Here is a 21,853-nt window from a genome sequence, read left to right as displayed (position 1 = left end):
TTAGCAGGGTAAGTACGTGGGATGACAGGGATAGGGGACAGTCATTAGGGGAGATAAAGAAAGTCACCAGAATTCTACCACCCACCCCCCTGCCCCCCACTGCCACAGAACTGGAATGGACAAGGGGCGGACAATAGAAATGTCTGTTGACTTCAGGCAGGATGTAAAAAACTAGAGTCACACTCCAACAGCCCCCTACCACAGCAATTTTCACCCACTTTCTCACCTCCCTACAGCTGGAGGGGAGGTCACCTCAATGCAAAGTTTGTTGTTATTTGTTTCAAAGCAGCAGCTGCCATCTTAATTTAACATGAGGGTAGATCGAGAGGTAGACTGGCACTGCACTTCAACACAGGATTTCATGGCCTCATTCGATCTGAGAACCAAAAATCCCACCAGTATTTCCTCTGACGGAGGGAGTCGAACCTAACAGTTCGGGGATAAACCATTTAGGAATGATGCCAGCAAGCATTTCCTCACACAAAGGAAATCTGAAACATCCTCCTGACAGAGTAATTAACGCTGGGATGTTAATCGAAAATGTGAAAATTGAGCCTGATAGGTTTTTTTTGTTGGGGAGCGTATTACAGGCTATAAGGCCAAGACAGGTAAGACACAGTTAAACAGACTGATCAGCCATGCTCTAAGCGAATAACAGAACAGGCTCAAAGGGCTAAATGACCTGCTGCTGTCGCCATCAGCTTGTTGTCTACATGCATCAATTTCTTACAAGGTGAAACAATGGACGCTGTCACCAAGAAGGCAGGATGAGCTTTCCATGATTTCTGCGAATTGCGGCAGCCAAAATAATTTTCTAGTGCCTTAAAAATTCAGTCAACTCCATGTTGAAGGACCACCTTCAAATACGTGCCTCTCCTCCTGAAAGATTAAAGCATCCTAGGCTGGAATTCCCTGATGAAGTGCTTTCGAATTTGGAAGTCTCAGGAGTGGCTATGTTGAACAGGCTTATTATGCTGCTTTCGTTAATCTTTGGAAGTGATTTGGCGTTGGCTGCTTGTGTTATCAACAAGCTGCAGTGCTTGTTAATTATTGAAACATGATGTCATGCCACAGATAACAATCTTTCAAAGAATAAGAGGAGATTTAAAGAGTTAAGATTAATTGCAATCAATTCCAGCTCTGCGTCCAGTTGAGGATTGCTAAGAGGAGAATAGTCCCATTGCACTCTGCGATGAAACACTGGGGAGATCCGGCAATTCGAAAGACATTATTTCCACTATAAGTTCTCACTTTCCACTCAATCTCATTCATCACAATCTACCATGAAGCAGCAGAATTGGGCAGTTTTCAGGAAAATTATTCAAAAATTATTCTTGCGTGACAAATTACTCCTTGAAATATGGTTACTTGGAACAATTTGATTCACAAATCTGAATGTGAGTTTATGACAAAAAAGAAGCATTTTTCATTCGGGTGTCTAGTTCCCAGCATTGAGTCACCTGATCATAAAAATATGAAAATGGCGCAAGAAGAGAGACTGTAGAACTAATTATTCACCTAATTGGACTGCAGCAGTCAACCTTTTAGTGATTTTTTAAATAAACATCTTAAAAACGTACCCATTACTGCTCTTGCACCTAAAAAACAATCCTGATTAATTCTAAGAACCTCTTTGAAAAACCACAAACAAGGGCAATTAGTGGAAACTTGTCATTTTGATCCCCTGGAGCCTTGCAATGTGTGAAAAACTAACTGGAGTTTATTTTTAAATTGGAGTTACATTGAACATGATCAGGTTTTGAAATGGCTTGGTCTTGGATTTGATCAATTTTGCACGAGTTGCGTAAAAACACGACGGGGGCGATTCTCCCAGTTCGCTGCACTGCTCCAGCAGTGTAAAGAACCAGGAGACTCAGGCAGAAACCATGTAGCGGGCTTCCTGCTGGGCACCATAGCCTCCCCACATCTCCAGCCGCTGGAGCAGCACCGTGGCACAATGGTTAGCACAGCTGTCTCACGATGCCAGGGACCCGGGATCGATTTCTGGCTCCCCGCTAGTGGGGAGTTGGCGGCCTGACCCCGCTGGAGTGAAGGGGGCCCATGGAGGCCACCCAGGAGGTTGTGGGGTGAGGAGGGGTGTCCCCTGGGCATGGCCAGCTTGGCCAGGCAAGCCTGGTGGCGCGACGCTGCCCAAGGCGCCAAGTGACAAAGCCTTGGCACTGCCCACTGGGATTTAGGCAGTGCCAAAGGGGCAGGACCGGGAGGGGGGAGGTCTTGTGGGTAAGATCGTTGGGGGTTGGTGGTTGGCGGGGGGGGGGTGTCCAGCCGCCACTCTGCACCAGGCAGTGACAGAGGGAAGGAGGTCAGCAATCAGGGCTCGCCATTGATGGTGGGGAGGTTGGGGGGGGTGTTGTAATCAGGGCTGGGGGTGGGGGGCGATTGGGGCTGGCCCAGACACATCCAGAAGGCTAACAACCCGGCCGTGGGGGGTGGGGGAAGGGGGTGGGGGTGTTGTGCAAGACAGCAATGGGGGTGGGTTGCTGTGCTTGCCAATGATCGGGAGCCGCTGCACTGTGCATGCGCTATCTCGATGCTGGCAGATCAGCACATGCACAGTGGCTCACTCAGCACTTTGCGGTTGGCCTCTCCAGCGGGGATAGACCCCACCCACAGAATTTCAGCATGATTCTCGCTAGTGCGCTCTGCAATGCACAGAGTGTGGGAGATTAATTTTGAAAATCCCGCTGGGAAAAAAAAACGTTTTTATATGAATTCGGCACTCAGAACTTTTTTGGGAGAATCGCTGCCCAGTATAAGGGAGTGGAACTTCCACACTGATCATTTTTGATCACACACAAAACATGAATATTTGGGTAAAACACAAGTGCGTAAGCAATGCCACATGCTAAAATTAGTCAGCCTCCAAAGTAAAGGAGAGTGGAAAATGAACAGTATCAAACCAGCTAGAATTAAGTGAAGGCAGTTGCTTTCGCCATTGCCATACCCCCGTCTTTTTTATTTATGGCCTTTTACACCTTCCTTTCCATTACCTCTTCTTCCTTTGTTGATTCATGCAAGATGACGGCTTTGAAACACACTCTGAAAGTCTCAAAAACCTATGGAGCTTGAGTTCTATTCAGAACCAGAGCCAGAATACATCAAAGACCTGGAAGAAGAATGAACAAGCCCATAATAATTGGAAAACTGAGTGGTAAATAGAATGTCAAAGAACTGAGCAGCAAGGGTGAGTGCCGTGAAAGAGGTGCCAGGGAGAAAGCTAATCAAAACGCTAAAGAGAATGCTCTAATTCAGGAGACTGAAAAGCAACACTAAAAAAAAATAAAGCTTTGGTCTGATAAATAATTGAATTATACAAATAAAAGCCAATGAATTAACAATTTATTCAATGGCTTGTCCTCCCACATGCGTGTTATATAAAAATGATTCAATGAAAGATTCTCTGTCAGTTCGACCAAAACTCTCTCAGACAAAAAAACCTATTTAGTCAGACCAAACCGCCCTCAATTTGCTACCATTTTCATTAAATGGTCCCCAAGCATGTTATTAATTGAATGTTAATTAATTAAAGATTTTAACTCTCCACGCAATTACACATTACTTTTAACAGGATTGTACATTACTGTAGCAGAAATGGAAGTTGGCTGGAAGAAACAAAACCCATTTCATCTTTATATCTCATGGATTTTGTACTTCAGTAGTGTATTGAGAGGAAAGATTATTTGTATACTGATTAAATCCTACTTGCTGTAAGTTTGGTCATCTGTCTGCGTATTGAAGGGTGGCACAGTGGTTAGCACTGCTGCCTCACAATGCCAGGGACCTGGGTTTGATTCCCAGCTTGGGTCACTGTCTATGTGGAGTTTGCAGATTCTCCTCATCTCTCCGTGGGTTTCTTCTCACAGTGCTGGTTAGGTGCATTGACTTGAACTAGCGCCAGAGTGTGACGACTAGGGAAGTTTCATAGTAACCTCATTGCAGTGTTAATGTAAGTCTATTTGTGACTAATAAATAAGCTTCATTTTACTTTAAATATTGATTTTGGAATGATGTTGGTGTAAATCTGTGATAAATATGACATCTCTTACACTTTTAGATACTTTGATTTCGCTTTTGTATTCAAATCATTTGTTCAAAGATGCTGTAAGTTTGAGATTTGCTTTTTCAGTTTCTGGAATGAATGGGAAGTATATTCCCTTGTTTAATATTCCAGCAGAATGTAGAATTTGAAAGGAGGCTGTTTAAAATACTATGGTTTAAAATGATCTACTCTGATGCGGTTTGTTGAATGAGTGACCTTACTTATTTTTAATGTTTGACGTATTGTAATAGCTTTGAAGATGACACGTTGTTGTTTCAAGTTATAAAGGTTTTATTACCAACAATATTTACATACACACACACACACACACACATACACACACACACACATACCTATATAGAACTGTAAGACACATCCTCTCTTCTCCACCCTGGCTCCCACTGAGGCTTCTTCCTGACCCAGGACACACCTCCTTGCACACAATTAGCCCCCCTTAACGTGCGTCCTCTCCATAGGGTCTGGCCCAATCAAGTGATCCTCAGGGATCGCACCCTGTTCCCCCCCGTCCCCTGCTCCTCCCCCTCCCCTCCCCTCCACTCCCCTCCCCTCCCCTCTGCTTAAAAGGGTCACGCAACTACATATATACCTTTATTTCAGGGAAGAGGATTAAAAATATTTTTGGGGCTGCGAAAGACATAAATATTGGTGACCAGCAGATTGACAACAAGAGCTATTTATTATCTAACTCAAACTAACTACAGACTGCTTCAATACATGTCTTTTCCATTCAGCTCCAGTATTGATTCAATGGTAAAAGCCCCAGGATTCACGCAAACGAATCACATGACCCTCTGGAGATTTGCCCCTTTAAAGAGGTTCATGACTACAGGTGCACATTTCCACAGTAACTTTGCAAGCCATCCCTCATAACTTTGGCCGGAAATCTTCAAACTTCCCAGAGACATAGCATTTCCAGGATTTCCATCAAACTTACATCATGGGAATTGGCTAGGAGCCCCTTCAACTTATCTTTAAGTCTGTCACAGTCCCAAATATAGACTGCAGCAGACTAGGCCAGCTCACCACTACCTTCTCAAAAGACCAATAAATGCTGCTCTTGTAATCAACATCCATCTCCTGAATTCAGATACGTTAAACATAAACTAGGTGATGCCACCTTCCTCAGTTCAGTTTCTGCATTGTGGGCAGTGATTGTTACAGACAATTGATCGTACACTGGAAGCGATAATTAGACTGTGTTAGGCAACTTTGTCATCCCACCCTTGGTCATGCACATTGATTTTGCAGAGCGCATTCTCACTTCGCAGTAAAACAAAGCACAAACCGCTTCATAGATTTTGTAGATTGACAAAAGAAAAATTGTGAATCTACTTTCAACATTATTGACTGCATCATGCTGCACTATAATCAGAGAATGTACAAATCCACAGTCACTCACTAACAGCCCCCTACCACAGCACTTTTCACTCACTCTCTCATCTCCCTACAGCAGGACGGGAGGTCACCTTAATGCAAAATTTGTTGTTATTTATTTCAAAGCAGCAGATGCCATTTTATTTGACATGAGAGTGGATCGAGATATACACTGACGCTGCCCTTCAACACATTTACGAGCCTGTTTCCTTTCTCTCTCTCTCTCCCTCCCTCTCCTGCTCTGTTCGTTAGCAGTCTAATGCAAGCGACCTTTCCAGAATGCAAAGCGTGGGTAATTGGCAGAGTCCTCAGCTCATTCCCTGTAGATCAATTAACTGATGGGAATCACACAGAGCAGTGCAGTTTGCTTCAATTAAATGTCAGTGCCAGGTGGGACCACTTTGAGACAGGATATTTATGGGCCTTTTATTTCTCAGCTACAGCTGAGACCTCAGAGGCAAAGTGGAAATAAAATGTCCAATGCTCTAGCAGATGGACATCGAAAACTTCTGCTTATCTGAATTAATAAACATTCTCTTTGTTAGATGTTTGGAGATGATTCCACATCTTGCTGAAGACTCTAACTTGGGATCATACCACCAGTGTCATTCTGGCACCAGTCTGTTTCTGGGGCTTGAGTGACAGTGAAACCAATTCTGCTTTCCCAATTATTATATTCCTTCTCCACAGGAATATAAAACACACGGATGAACAACATGGCAGCATTGCACCACTTCTGTGGGTATAAATGGTGAGATAGAGAAACGGCAATATGGAGGTCCCCACTTTCAAAAAGGTTTGCTTTTGCACATCCTTAGCAGCATGTTCCCCACCCTCTCAAAAACCAAAAGTTGCTTCTATTGATTGAAGTCATGAACTTTCAGCTCAGAAGGAGGTCACCTTGTGACCCATCATGCCTGTGATGCCACTTTGTAAAAGTTATCCAATTACCCGACCACCTACTTTCCACGCTATGCTGGTCCCCTCAAGTTTTATAAAGCTCCACACGTGTGTAATTGGCTTCCTTTGGAAAGTTCCAGTTCAATCTGCTTGCGTCACAATACTAGGGCAGCATATCGCAAGAGAGAGCCTGAGAAGGGACAAGTGGATGCTAAATCTGGTTCACTTCATCAGTTGGGTCAGAAAAAGGCACATCATGACTCATGCACCACAATGCGTGGACCACCCTCAGTGGACCAGCCTCGGTAACCCAGGAGGAGGGCTGATTGTTATGATGGCAGATAGAAAAACCTGAAGCAGCAAGTCTCTCCTCTGCTAGATCATATGATATCATGATGGCACAGTGGTTGGCACTGCTTCCAGGGTTTGACTCTGGCCTTGGGTGACTGTCTGCACATTCTCCCCATGTCTACATGGGTTTCCCCCTGGTTTACTCCAAAGATATGCAGGTTAAGTGAATTGACCATGCTCCATTGCCCCTTAGTGTGCCAGGATGTATGGGTTAGGAAGGTTAGTGTGATAACTATGTGGGGTTATGGAGATAGAGCAGGGGGTGGGCCTGGGTAAGATGTTCTGTCAGAGAGTCATTGCAAACTCAATGGGCTGAATGACCTCCTTCTGCACTGTAGGGATTCTATAATCTTTATATAGCACCATTAATGTAATGAAAAATCCCAAGATGCCTCACAGGAGCATTATAAAAGCACTGGGGAGGTGTTGGACGAATAGTATTATTGCTAGACTGTTAATCCAGAAGCTTAGCTAAAGTTCGAATTCTGCTTGGTAGCTGTTGGAATTTGAATTCATTTTTTAAAAAAATCTGGAATTAAGACATAGGAGCAGAATTAGGCCACTCAGCTCATTTAATCTGCTTCACCATTCAATCATGCCTGATTTTTTTTTCATCCCCATTCTCCTGCCTTTTTCCAGTAGCCCTTGATCCCCTTATTAATCAAGAACTTATCTATCTCTCTCTCTCTTAAAGACTCTGAATGACTGGGCCTCTACTGCCTTCTGCTGCAAAGAATTCCACAGATTCACCACTCTCTGACTGCAGAAATTCCTCCTCATCTCTGTTTTAAAGGATCGTCCCTTTAGCCTGAGGTTGTGCCCTCTAGTTCTAGTTTTTCCTACTCGTAAAAACATCCTCTCCACGTCCACTCTATTCAGGCCTTGCAGTATCCTGTAAGTTTCAGTAAGAGTCCCTCTCATCCTTCTAAACTGCAATGAGTACAGACCCAGAGTCTTCAACCATTCCTCATAAGACAAGTTCTACATTTCAGGGATCACTTTTGTGAACCTCCTCTGGACCCTTTCCAAAGCCAGCACATCCTTCTTTAGATATGGGCTCAAAACTGCTCACAATACTCCAAATAGGGTCTGACCAGAGCCTTATGCAACCTCGGAAGTACATTCCTACATTTGTATTCTAGTCCTCCTGACATGAGTGCTAACATTGCATTTGCCTTCCTAACTGCTGACTGAATCTACACGTTAACCTTAAGAGAATCTTGAACGAGGCCTCCCAAGTCCCTTGTGCTTCTGATTTCCAAAGCATTTCCCCATTTAGAAAATAGTCTATGCCTCCATTTTTCCTTCCAAAGTGCATAACCTCACACTTTTCCACATTGTATTTATCTGCCACTTTCCCCATTCTCCTAACCTGTCCAAGTCCTTCTGCAGCCCCTCTGCTTCCTCAATATTACCTGCCCCTCTATGTATCTTTGCATCATCTGCAAACTTAGCATCAGTGCCTTCAGTTCCTTCTTCTAAATTGTTAATGTATATTGTGGAAAGTTGTGGTCCCAGCACCAACCTGGCTGCCATCTTGAAAAAGGCCCCTTTATCCCCACTCTTTGCCTTCTGTCAGTCAGCTAATCCTCCATCCCATGCCAGGATTTTACTCTTTTCAACTTATTTAACAGTCTTCTATACGACACCTTGTCAAAGGCCTTCCGGGAATCTAAATAAATCATGTCCACTGGTTCTCCTTTATCTAACTTCCTTGTTACCTCCTCAAAGAACTCAAACAGATTTGTCAGACATGACCTCCCCTTGATGAAGCTGTTTTGACTCAGTCCTACTTTATCATGCACTTTCAAATACTCTGCGACCTCATCTTTAATAATGGACTCTAAAATCTCACCAATGACCAAAGTCAGGCTGACTGGTCTATAATTTCCTGTCTACTGCCTTCCCCCCTTCTTAAACATTCACTACTTTCCAGTCCTCTTGGACTCTCCCTGCCTCCAGTCATTCCTGAAAGATCACCACCAATGCCTCCACAATTTCCTCAGCTATCTCTTTTAGAACCCTGGGGTGTTGTCCATCTGGTTCTGGTGATTTATCCACCTTCAGCCCTTTCAGTTTCCCCGGAACCTTCTCCTTAGTGACAGCCACTGCACTCAGCTGTGCCCCCTGATTGTCCTGGAGCTCTGGCAATTCATAGAACACAACAGTGCAGTACAGGCCCTTCGGCCCTTGATGTTGCGCCGACCAGTGGAACCAATCTAATGACCCTCTAACCTAAACTATTCCAATTTTATCCATATGTCTTTCAATGAACATTTGAATGCCCTTAAAGTTGGTGAGTCCACTACTGCTGCAGGCAGGGCATTCCACGCCCTTACTACCCTAAGAACATAAGAACATAAGAAATAGGAGCAGGAGTAGGCCATCTAGCCCTTCGAGCCTGTCCCGCCATTCAATAAGATCATGGCTGATCTGAAGTGGATCAGCTCCACTTTCCCGCTTTCTCCCCATAACCCTTAATTCCCTTGTCTGTCAAAAACCTATCTACCCGTGACTTAAATATATTTAGCGAGGTAGCCTCCACCACTTCAACGGGCAGAGATAAAGAGTCTGAATAAAAAACCTACCTCTGACATCCGTCCTATATTTATTACTCCTCAGTTTAAAGCTATGCCCCCTCGTGTTAGCCATCATGGTATCATCATGCAACCATTGTCTATTGTCAGAAAAAAACCCCTCTGGTTCACTAATGTTCTTTAGGGGAGGAAATCTGCTGTCCTTATCTGGTCTGGCCTACATGCAACTCCAGAGCCACAGCAATGTGGCTGATCCTCAAATGCCCTCAGGAAACTAGGGATGGGCAATAAATGCTGGCTAGCCAGCAATGCCCATGTCCCACAATTGAATTTTTAAACAAAGCATGAGAAGATATTAGGTCAGATGATCAAAAGCCCAGGCAAAGTGTCCAATTTTAAGGATTGTCTTAAAGGAGGAAAGCAAGGTAGAGCGGTTTGAGGGTGGGGAGTTCCAGGGTTTAGGGCCTGAGGCATAGCCATAAAGATGGAGCTATCTTAATTGTGAATTCCAGGGAATAAGGTAAAGAAATTCCTATGAAATATCAGATTTTAGATCTAATTCAGAAGCATTTTTCCTAATTTTGTGGAGCGAATTTTTAAATTCAGTCCCAGGAACCCAGCCTACTCCCTTCCCCCAGAAGAACACGGGTCTCGAACAAAGTGTTCACATGCACTGAATTCCTTCTGTATCCCAATGATAGGGGATCATTTATTGGGAGTAGTTGGACATCCATCTGTTCTTTACACTTCACAGCTTGGTGCTACATTCCAAGGCATCTGCCATTCCATATTCAATATGGTATGTGGCGATTACAGCACACATACCGGTGTTGGGTCAAGTGAGAGCATCTTGCTGCAATGTAAAAATGGTTGGTTATTCCACCACTTTGCAGTATGAAGGGCTGACACTACAGGGTTAATGCAGGCTGAGTGCAGTGCCACCCACACAGTGGTGTAAAGCACATGAGTCAGATCCAGAAGGTGGTGGGGAGCAGAGACATATGTCAGTATGGAGACAGCTGCTAGCTTGTATCCTTCACTGTACACAGGGAGATAGTCCTGGTAGTTAATAAAGGCTCACAGCTAAACTTGTGAAGACCGATCTGTAACCAACACACCACAGCACACATCAACCTCAAAACAAAAGTGCCCTCTGTTCAGATCTGCTCACCGTATTGCAGTGATTCCAGATAAAGGAAGCTAGTCCTCTAACAATTTTCTCATCCCAATTCTTTACCAGGATTAGATCACACTTCCCTCAATACAGCTTCTGATAGGTGGATGAAAGGGGACATATCATGATCCAATTGTAATTTCCTTTTCCCCCCACCCTGATTGCAGTGGCAATGTTCAATGTAAAGATCCAGCTCCTTATTCTCCAAAGCCAATAGATAAACAACCAGGCTGAATGAAACCAGAGGGTTGTGAAGTAACGTACTGTGCATTAACATATTGCATGTATCATTTCCCAGGCAACAGGAGTCTCCAAGGTTCTTGCTTTCTCTTCTGAGCTGTTTGGAAAAAAAAACAACTGAGGTAACGAGTTAGCACACAAATGGAATTTTCTTCCTTTCATCTGGGAATCTTGGAGAGAATTCTCTTGTCCCACTGGAATCGCACCCCCTTCCCGTGGATTTCATGGTAGTGTGGGTTGACCACAATGGGAAATCCCACTGACACCGGCAGCACCAGAGAATCCCACTGCCAGTGGATAGCATGCCACCTCCCACTGCCAAGAAACACCCAGCTGGGAGGCTGGAGAATCCTGCCCCCCGCTCCCCCCCACACTTATCTTCATAAACTTTATCATAGAATCACAGAATTGTTACAGTGCAGGAGGCCATTTGGCCCATCATGGTTACACTGGCTGTCCAGATGAGCATCATGATTTAGTGTCATTCCCCTGCCTTTTCCCCGTACCCCTGCACTTTGTTTTTATTCGGATGATCATCTAATACCCTGAATGCTTTGATTATGTCTGCCTCCACAGCATTTCCAGACAGAACATTCCAGATCCGAACACCTCACTATGTGAAAAATTTGTTTCTCACATCACATTTCCTTCTTTTAAAATCATTTTAAGTCAGTGCCCTCTCATTCTCAATCCTTTTTATGAGCGGGAACAGATTCTCACTGTCTACTCTGCCCAGCTCCTTCCCCCCAGGGAGAACATTCCCAATTTCTCCAATCTAGTCTCCTAACTGTAGTTTCTCATCCCTGGAACAATTCTAGTAAACCTCTTCTGCACTCTCTCCAATGTGTTCATATCCTTCCTGTAGTGTGGCACCAGGAACTGTACACAATATTCATTCTGGTCAAGAAATCATTGATGCATGTTTCAGCATTGGGATTCATCCTCAAATAATGCATCTTTCCCGATTTTTGTTTCAAATATACAAATGGGAATGATGTGTAACAAGTGACTGAATCCCATTACCTATTTACACATTGGCCAAAGTTGGAATTATCGTCCTGTTGAATAGGAGAATCAGGAGCAAAATTCTGCTCACCCCAAGTCACTGCACAACAGGGTGGAGGAGATCATTAAACATCCAGCTGGATAGAAGACTCACACGCCTGCCTGACTGCCGCAGTGATTTGTCCTTCGCTCCTCAAAAACATCGCTTATCATCTGCTCACAGCTCAGGCATAATGAGCCTTGTTTTTCAGTGACAGTCAGGAGGCAGTCAAAAGTTGTGAGTGCAGTAAGAGGAAACAGTGCAGAATGTTCCAATAGCTTTTGACTCATTCTACATGTCTATTTTGTTGATGGTGAGTCTGATGGATAATTGAATGAATATGTTCCATGTACAAGATGCTGTGTGTGGAAATGTGTGAAGATGGAAAGCCCGTGCACAAAACAATGATGGTGACAGTAATAGGACATTTCTGAAATATTCTTGCAATGGAGCATTAATTAACTTTGACTGTAAAAGTTTATTAAATAATGGGAACGGTGCCTCTTCTGTATTGCAGCTGATGTTTTATGGTTGCGTAATGCGCTGTTTCCTCCATTCAATTAAGCACAAATATCCAACAGGAAATCAGAGCCTGCCGATGTGGGTAACCGCTCAGCATTGTGATCCATGACCTTTTGGCCATTTGTTGCCAATCTTCTGAAATGCCGCCAACTTACCGACGATCGCACCTGACAATGTAGGAAGGAGACAAGTGCACCGCAGCTTTCCCATCAGTTTTCACTGTGGCGTGCATGCAAGTTTCTCCTGAATTGAGCTTTGCCAGTCTCTGGGCACCCAGCCAAAAGCAGGATTTGAATTTCAGTTGCGGGGTGACTTGGGTAGGAGCTTGTAAGCCCTAACTAAAGGTTAGGCGTTTAGACAGCAAGATCCAAATGTTATCATTTCCATTCAGAAGATAAATTCAAACAAAGCAATTAATGTGAAGAAAGTCTGGCTAGACAAAAATTATAACACAATGTGGCGATGAGCCACAAGTCTATCAATACCATTGTTATTATTCATTATAACAGCCTGGTAGGCGTTTAGAAATACATTACCAACTAATCAGCTTTCACTGGTTGAACTGCAGAACTGACAAACTCCAGCAGCAATTGTTCAAGAAGAGTGACCCAGAAAGATCACTGGCAGAAAATTTGGATTGAGGGGATTGGAGCTTGTGTTCGAGATCTTGGACACCCTTTTGGATGCATTGGTCAGGTGCATTGGCTATGCTAAACTCTCCCTCAGCATACTGTCACTGGGTGGCACGGTGGCACAGTAGTTAACATTGTTGCCTCACAGTGCCACGGACCCAGGTCCGATTCCCAGTTTAGGTCACTGTGCGGGGTTTGTCTGAGTGGGTTTTCTCCAGATGTCCTGGTTTCTTTCCACAGTCCAAAGATGTGTGGGTTAGGTATACTGGGCATGCTAAATTGCCCCTTAATGTCGGGGGGGGGGGGCGGGGGGGCAAGGTAGGGTAATGTATGGGGTTATGGGGATAGGGCCCGGAGGGGATTATAGCCGGTGCTCTCGATGGGCTGAATGGCTTCCTTCTGCATTGTAGGATTCTATGATTCTTCCCGCACAGGCATTGGAGTGTGATGACTGGGGGGATTTTCACAGTAACTCCATCAAAGTGTTAATGTAAGCCAATTTGTGACACTAATAAATAAACTTAAACTCTTCCCTGGATTTCATCACTGCCTGGGTGTTGAGAGAGGAATGAGTAGCTGTGTGTAAGGGAAGAAGGTGCAGAGATGCAGAGATATCACAACTTGGTATAGTTCCTGCTCTGCCCAAGACTGCAAGGAACTACAAAAGGTTGTGAATGTAGCCCAATCCATCATGCAAACCAGCTTCCCTTCTATTAACTCTGTCTACATTTTCCACTGCCTCAGCAAAGCAGCCAGCATAATTAAGGACCCCACGCACCACGGACATTCTCTCTTCCACTTTCTTCTGTCCAGAAAATGATACAAAAGTCTGAGGTCCCGTACCAACCGACTCAAGAACAGCTTCTTCCCTGCTGCTGTCACACTTTTGAATGGGCCTACCTTGCATTAAGTTGATCTTTCTCTACATCCTAGCTATGACTGTAACACTACATTCTGCACTGTCTCCTTTCCTTCTCTATGAATGGTAAGCTTTGCCTGTATAGCGTGCAATGAGCAATACTTTTCACTGTAAGTTAATACATGAGACAATAATAAATCAAATCAAATCAGATTATTTTGTTTCATCCAAGCAGCAAACTGAGCATCCTGGCATGTTGTCTAAACATCAATTCATATTCACGCTTGGTATTAATGTGTTTCTGCAGCTCTTTCAAGTCAACTTCGATCATTTTGCTTCATTTGTGAGATTGATTTCAAATGATCACTTCCCCCTGACTTATCTCATGTTTTTTTCTCTTGATGAGGTTGTGCACTGAGGGTCCCTGCCCCTTATCCATATTTCTGAATAGTCTTTAAAATAAACGTCAGCCCATGTAGACACCTTCTGTGGCATGTCGCTGACAGTTCAAAGTAATTATGGAGCGAATACATTTGCAATTCAGGAATTCGACCAGAATAATTAAGGAAGGAAGCAGAAAGGAAAAAAAAACGCATTTATTTCATGTTGTTCTTGAGCCCAGCTTCTCTCAAAGCGAATGAGGTATTTTTGAGATGCACTGTTAGAATGTAGAGGGATGGTACGAGTCATCATACAGGAAGGAAACTGATTATCCCGCTGTGAATTCCTGCTGAATTAATACAGTTGGGATAACTCCATTGAGGTGGAGTTTTTGCGACATTTGTGCTTCAAGTGAAATCCAATTTTTGATGTTCAAGCCTTGACAACATTCATTGAAAACATGATAAGCTGTGGCCAGCAGGTCTGGGTTTAACAGTATCACCCAAAGAGGAAATTTTCACAATGTGAGTTGAAAGAAGCAGAATGAGTGTAAACCTGTGCCGAGCACTGGTAAGCAGAATGGCATAGACAGCTAAAGCACAAAACTGTAGATCAAGTGCTTCAATTTTTGAACCTCTGTTAATGTGGGAGTCAGCACATGGTTTGGTCACATCACACAGATTTCTTTCTTTAAAATCACATGCTGCAATTTTTTTAAATCAATATCTATCAAAATTCTGCTGTACATAAAGCTCACAGCCCTGCTTTATTTTAATTATTTGACGGAATGTGGACATCACCGGCAAAGCCAGCATTTTGCCCATTTTTAATTGCCCTTAAGACCAATAAAGAGACAACCACATTGCTCTGGAGTGATGTATCAGCTAGACCTGGCAAGGATGGCAGATTTCCCGAAAATCAATGGTACTTGATTCCATTGGTACCATCACTGCCAATCGCTAAATTTCAATCCCAGATTTTACTAACGGAACGTAAATTTGCCCAGCTACCAGTTGAACCTGTGTTCCCGGAACTTTAGCTTAAGTTTCTGGATTACTAGTGGAGTGACAATGCCATGAAGCAACCACATCCCTCACTCATAGAACATAGAACATTACAGCACAGTACAGGCCCTTCGGCCCTCAATGTTGCGCCGACCAGTGGAACCAACCTAATGACCCTCTAACCTAAACTATTCCAATGTTATCCATTTGAACGCCCTTAAAGTTGGCGAGTCCACAACTGCTGCAGGCAGGGCATTCCACGACCTTACTACCCTCTGAGTAAAGAACCTACCTCTGACATCCGTCCTATAATTACCACCCCTTAATTTAAAGCTACGTCCCCTTGTGTTAGCCATCACCATCCGAGGTAAAAGGCTCTCACTGTCCACCCTATCCAATCCTTCGATCATCTTGTATGCCTCAATCAGGTCACCTCATAATCTTCTTCTCTCCAATGAAAATAACCTCGTCCCTCATAAGACCTTCCCACCATACCAATACTCCTACACCACAACCTCTCTCATCCCTAGTGTTTACCTCTAACTGCTTCAGCATAATTGTGGCTTAAAGGTCCTTTCAAATGAAGTTTTCTGTTTTCATTTACAATCGAGAATATCCTTTCATAAAACAGACTTTAGTCTTCAAATGATACAGAATTGAATCCACTTTTAAAGCATAAATGCTCTGATCATGAAGGTATGTCTAGACTGTTCAGATATCTCAAACAAATGTTTGATGCAGGAATCCCAAAGAAAGTCATTTCACGGTGCATTGACAACTGGAAAATGATTTTGAGTTGGACGGTCAAAAAACTGTTCAAACAAAATTCAGAAAATGTAACAAATAGTTTTATTTCTGTGGGAGCAGTTTGTTTAAACAAAGGAAGCCTGGTCAGGAAATATTTATGAAGGCACATCGGACTGTGATAACCAACCCATCAGAAATACTGAATGTCGACTAAAAACATCTAAAATCACAATTCCCAACCTAATTCACTCAGGATTCACTCGTGTGTCAATACTCATTCCCCGAAAAGAAAGGTCTCATCAATACTGGAGGAAATGTAATGATGCTCTGATGCAATAGGAATGATGAACGTCAAATGAATTTAGACCAGGTGTCTTATCCAAGAGAGGACAGATTCTTTAAAAACAAAGACACATTTCAAGAGAGAATGGAATTATTTTTGAAACTCAGGACTGAATATCCCAGTGCCCTGTTCTGAGAACAAATCCAGTAAAAGTCTCTATTTATGCAGCACAAGTTGTTTTAGTAAAGCCTGATTTTTTTGTTCTGTTGTGACATTTTAAAACTGGCTTGGAAGGAAAATGAGCCAGAGAACAATGGGTGGAGTTGTCCCATCCATGGCACTTTGACATGTCAGCTACGACTCACACCGACTTTTACAGATGCACCATAGAAAGCATTCTTTCAGGTTGTATCACAGCTTGGTATGGGCTCCTGCACTGTCCAAGACTGCAAGAAACTACAGAAGGTTGTGAATGTGGCCCAATCTATCATGCAAACCAGCCTCCCATCCATTGACTCCACCTACATTCCTGCTGCTTCAACAAAGCAGCCAGCGTAATTAAGGACCACACGATCCCAGATATTCTCTCTTCCACCTTCTTCCATTGGGAAAAAGATACAAAAGTCTGAGGTCACAACAACTGACTCAAGAACAGCTTCTTCCCCCCTTGCTGCCATCAGACTTTTGAATGGACCAACCTTGCATTAGTTGCTCTTTCTCTTCATCGTGGCTATAACTGTAACCCACTGAGGGTGGCAATGTGGTTAGTACTGATGCCTAACAGTGCCAGGGACCCAGGTTCGAATTCCAGCTTGGGTCACTGGAGTTTGCACATTCTCCCCGTGTCTGTGTGGGTTTCCCCCGGGTGCTCTGATTTCCTCCCACAGTCTGAAGGACATGCTGGTTAGGGTACATTGACCTGAATAGGCACCGGACTATGGCGACTGGGGAAATTTCACAGATAGTTCATTGCAGTGTTAATCTCAGTGATATTTGTGACCAATAAATAAATTAACTTTAACACTGCATTCTGCACTCTCTCCTTTCCTTCTCTATGAATGGTATGCTTTGTCAGTACAACAGGGCAGAAACAATACTTTTCACTGTATGCTAATACATGTGACAACAATAAATCAAATCAAAATCAAATCAGTGGATGTATTAATGTATATCTCGTAGGATTTTGTTTTATACTAAGAGTAGGTTTATGCTCTTTTCCAGGAATTCATTTGCAACCTGTTTATTTGAAAAGAGGAAAGTTGTGAGGTCTCAGTACAATGGGGGCGTGGCCATTTTTCGGGCAACCGATCCATTTCCTGTGTATGACACGGTGGGTGGAACCTGCTCACTGTTAAAGCAGCAAGTGTTGTCCCTCTACATCAGGTGTTTGAGGGACTTGAGGATGATTCAGACAGTCACCGTGCTTTTGCAGAAATCATCCACCGTAGAAGCTGATGATGATCAGTTGTGATTGTTGGCATGTCTCCTGCTCATGAAAACTTAATGCAGCTGGAATTTAACATTTTAAACTTATTACTGGCCATGTAAAACATTATTAGAGCCCCCTAATAGAAAAAACAAGATTAGTAAAGTATTAATCTCTCAACCCATTAAAGTTTGACCATATTTTGCTGAATCAGCTGTTAGTTTAAAGTTCTCCCACCCGGCATTTGCTGCAAACTTAAAATACCAAACTAAACTTCATCGCCGTGTTCACAGAATCTCGACAGTGCAAAAAGAGTTGCCCATCGAGTCAACATCAAATCTCCAACAGAGCATCTTTCTCAAGCCCCATCCCCAAGTGTTTATCCTGCTTATCTCCCTAACCCACACATCTGGGAAGGTAAGTGGGAACCCACCTATACATCTTTGGACTGTGGGAGGAAACCAGAGCACCCAGAGGAAACCCAGGCAAACATGGGGAAAACATGAAGCTGGAATTGAGCCCGGTTCCCTGGCGCTATGAGGCAGCAATACTAACCACTGTGCCACTGTGCTGCCCTGATTGATCTGTGCAGGATAGGCACTGAAATCTGGAATGTTTTCATTCCAGATTTGTTGTTCCAATGTCTTTTCCTTTGATGGTTTTATTGGCTTAGCTTCAGTTTCAGTTTTATCAAGGCTGTGGAAATCTTTTAGTTTATCATTGACTTGAGTTTCATTCATTGAGTTAAACTTGCAATGATTTCTAATCTTTGCTAATTACGTGTGGATTGATGAAGCTAAGAAGGAGAAACTACTGTCTCGATTTGAAATATTCAGTCAGAGACTGGAAATGTAATAGGTTGACTGACAAGTGTATATCTTTGGAAGGAAGAGACTCCATGAATGATGGTGAAAATAACTTTTTTTTCCACTGGATGTGGATATCGCTGACTGGACCAGCATGTATTGCCTCTCCCTTATTGGCCTTGAATTCAGTGGCTTGCGAAGCCATGTTAGAGTCAACCACATCGTCATGGGTCTGGGCTAGACCTGGTAAGCACATAGTAAACCAGATGGGTTTTCCTGACATTGATTATAATTAGACTTGTAATTCCAGCTTTCCATTGAATTCAACATTTCACCAATTGCTATGGTAGGATTTGAAGGGTTCCCAGAACATTAGCCTGAGCCTCTGGATTACTAGTCCAGTGAAAATACCACTACACCACCACTTCCCCCAATGGATGATGTTGGAACCGAGCTGGGGATTACTGGAGGTCCAACTCTGAGTCCAGTCATTGCAAAGTAGCATTGAGGAAGACAAATAGTGTTGAAGTGTATAGTCAGAGCAGTAAGTTCAGTGGATATGAATATTTCTCATCAGTATTTACTGTTGAGAAAAGCCTGGATGTTAGGGAACTTGGGGAATTAAATATTGATGTCTTGAGGAGTGTACATATTACAGAGAAGGAGATGCTGGAGGTCTTAAAGCGCATCAAGGTAGATAAATCTGCAGGACCTGATGAGGTATATCCCAGGATGTTGTGGGAGGCTAGGGAGGAAATTACGGGTCCCCTAGCTGAGATATTTCATTCATTGATCGCCACGGGTGAGGTGCCTAAAGATTGGAGGGTGGCAAATGATGTGCCTTTGCTTAAAAAGGGCTGCAGGGAAAAGCCTGTGAACTACAGGCCAGTGAGCCTCACATCTGTGGTGAAAAAATTTTGGAAAGTATTTTGAGAGACAGGATGTACAGGCATCTAGAGATATAAGGACTTATTAGGGACAGTCAGCATGGCTTTGTGAGTGGAAAATCTTTTCTCACAAATTTTTGAAGGGGTAACCAAGAAGGTAGATGAGGGCAGTGCAGTTGTCTACATGGACTTTAGCAAGGCCTTTGACAAGGTATCGCATGGTAGATTATTGTATAAAGTTAAATCTCACAGGATCCAGGGTGAGGTATCTAAATGGATACAAAATTGGCTTCTTGACAGGAGCCAGAGGGTGGTTGTAGAGAGTTGTTTTTCAAACAAGAACATAAGAAATAGGAGCAGGGGTAGGCCATCTAGCCCTTCGAGCCTGCCCCGCCATTCAATAAGATCATGGCTGATCTGAAGTGGATCAGTTCCACTTTCCCGTTTTCTCCCCATAACCCTTAATTCCCTTGTCTGTCAAAAACCTATCTACCCGTGACTTAAATATATTTAGTGAGGTAGCCTCTACCACATCTACGGGCAGAGAATTCCAGAGACTCACCACCCTTTGAGTGAAGAAGTTCCTCCTCAACTCTGTTCTAAACTGCTCCCCCCTTATCTTGAGGCTGTGCCCTCTAGTCCTGCTGTCCTTTCTCAGCGGGAAGAATATCTCTACCTCTACCCTATCCATCCCTTTCATTATCTTATACGTCTCTATAAGATCTCCCCTCATCCTTCTAAACTCCAACGAGTACAGACCCAGTCTATTTAGTCACTCTTCATTGTCCAACCCCCTCATCCCCGGTATCAGCCTAGTGAACCAGCCTAGTAACCAGTGATGTGCCTGAGGGATCAGTGCTGGACCCACTGTTATTTGTCATTTATATTAATGATTTGAATGAGAACATGGGGGCATAGTTAGTAAGTTTGCAGCTGACACCAAGATTTGTGGCATAGTGGACAATGAGGAAGGTTATCTCCAATTGCAGCAGGATCTTGATCAATTGGGCCTGTGGGCTGACGAATGGTAGATAGAATTTAATTTTGACATATGCGAGGTAATGCGTTTTGGTAGATTGAACCTTGAACCAGGGCAGTACTTAATCAGTTAATGGTAGGGCCTTGAGGAGAGTTACAGAACAAAGAGATCTAGGGTTATATTTTATAGTTCCTTGAAAGTGGAGTCACAGGTGGACAGAGTGGTGAAGAAGGCATTCAACATGCTTGGTTTCATCAGTCAGAACATTGAATACAAGAGTTGAGACATCTTGTTGAAGTTGTACAAGACATTGGTAAGGCCACACTTGGAATACTGTGTGCAATTCTGGTCACCCTATTATAGAAAGGATATTATTAAACTAGAAAGAGTGCAGAAAAGATTCACTAGGATGCTACCGGAACTTAATGGATAGAGTTATAAAGAGAGGCTGAATAGACTGGGACTTTTCTCTCTGGAGTGCAGGAGGCGGAGAGGTGACCTGATAAGGTCTCTAAAATAATGAGGAGCATAGACAAGGTAGATAGTCAATACCTTTTTCCAAAGTTAGGGGAGTCGAAAACCAGAGGGCATAGTTTTAAGGTGAGAAGGGAGAGATACAAAAGTGTCCAGAGGAGCAGTTTTTTCACGCAGAGGGTGGTGAGTGTCTGGAAAAAGCTGCCAGAGGTAGTCGTAGAGAAGGTACAATTTTATCTTTTAAAAAACATTTAGGTAGTTACATGGGTACGATGGGTATAGAGGGATATGGGCCAAATGCGGGCAATTGGAATTAGCTTAGGGTTTTCTAAAAAAAAAGGGAGGCATGGACAAGTTGGGCCAAAGGGCTTGTTTCCATGTGTAAACTTTATGTCTCTATGACTCTATATCATGCTAAACCTGCACATTACTCTGAGGAAACAACTTTTTATTAATTTCAAAACATCTTGGCATCAATGACTAGACCAGCATTTATTGCCCATTCCTAATTGCCTTTGAGAAGGTGGTGGTGAGCTGCTTTCTTGAACTGTTGCACTCCATGTAGTGTAGTTGCATCCACAATGCTGTTAGCGAGGGGGCTCCAGGATTTTGACTTAACAACAGTGAAGAAACGATGATGTACTTCCAAGTCAGGATGGTGAGTTGCTTTGAGGGGCACTTCCTGGTCGTGGTGTTCCCATGTGTTTGCTGCTCTTGTATTTCTAGATGGTGGAGATCATGGATTTGGAAAGTGCTGGCAAAGGAGCCATGGTGAATTCCTGCAGTGCATCTTACAGATGGTACACATTGCTGCCACTGTTCATTGGTGGTGAAGGGATCAAACTAATCTGCACTTCTTTGGAACATGGGAGGAAACCCATGCAGACACGGAGAACTTTCAAAACCACACTGTCACCCAAGACTGAAATCGAACCTGGGTCCCTGGCACTGTGAGGCACCAATGCTAAACACTGTGCCACCATGCCACTGAAATATACTTGCCCTACAGAAAGTACAATGGAACATTTGATACCACATTGAGCTGAAGGCAGAACTCCAGCTCATGGCATCAAGGGAGGCATACCTTAACTGAAATTTCACCAGGCTTCCCTATTGGCCTCACTAGCAGGGACCCATACTGCAGCCTGTTG

The 21,853-nt window shown here is 43.5% G+C and overlaps 1 protein-coding gene across 1 annotated transcript in view; it reads left to right on the top strand.

Annotated features, from left to right (window-relative positions):
* Positions 1-21,853, top strand: part of LOC145360102 (cadherin-12-like) — a 547,570-nt gene that overhangs the window by 74,143 nt on the left and 451,574 nt on the right. The gene's annotated exons all lie outside the window — the stretch shown is intronic.

The sequence above is a fragment of the Carcharhinus amblyrhynchos genome, chromosome 2, assembly GCF_965287045.1.
Source record: "Carcharhinus amblyrhynchos chromosome 2, sCarAmb.v2.hapA, whole genome shotgun sequence".
Classification (NCBI taxonomy): Eukaryota; Metazoa; Chordata; class Chondrichthyes; order Carcharhiniformes; family Carcharhinidae; genus Carcharhinus; species Carcharhinus amblyrhynchos.
Note: the sequence above shows the minus strand (reverse complement) of the source record. Positions and strands in the feature narration are given on the sequence as shown.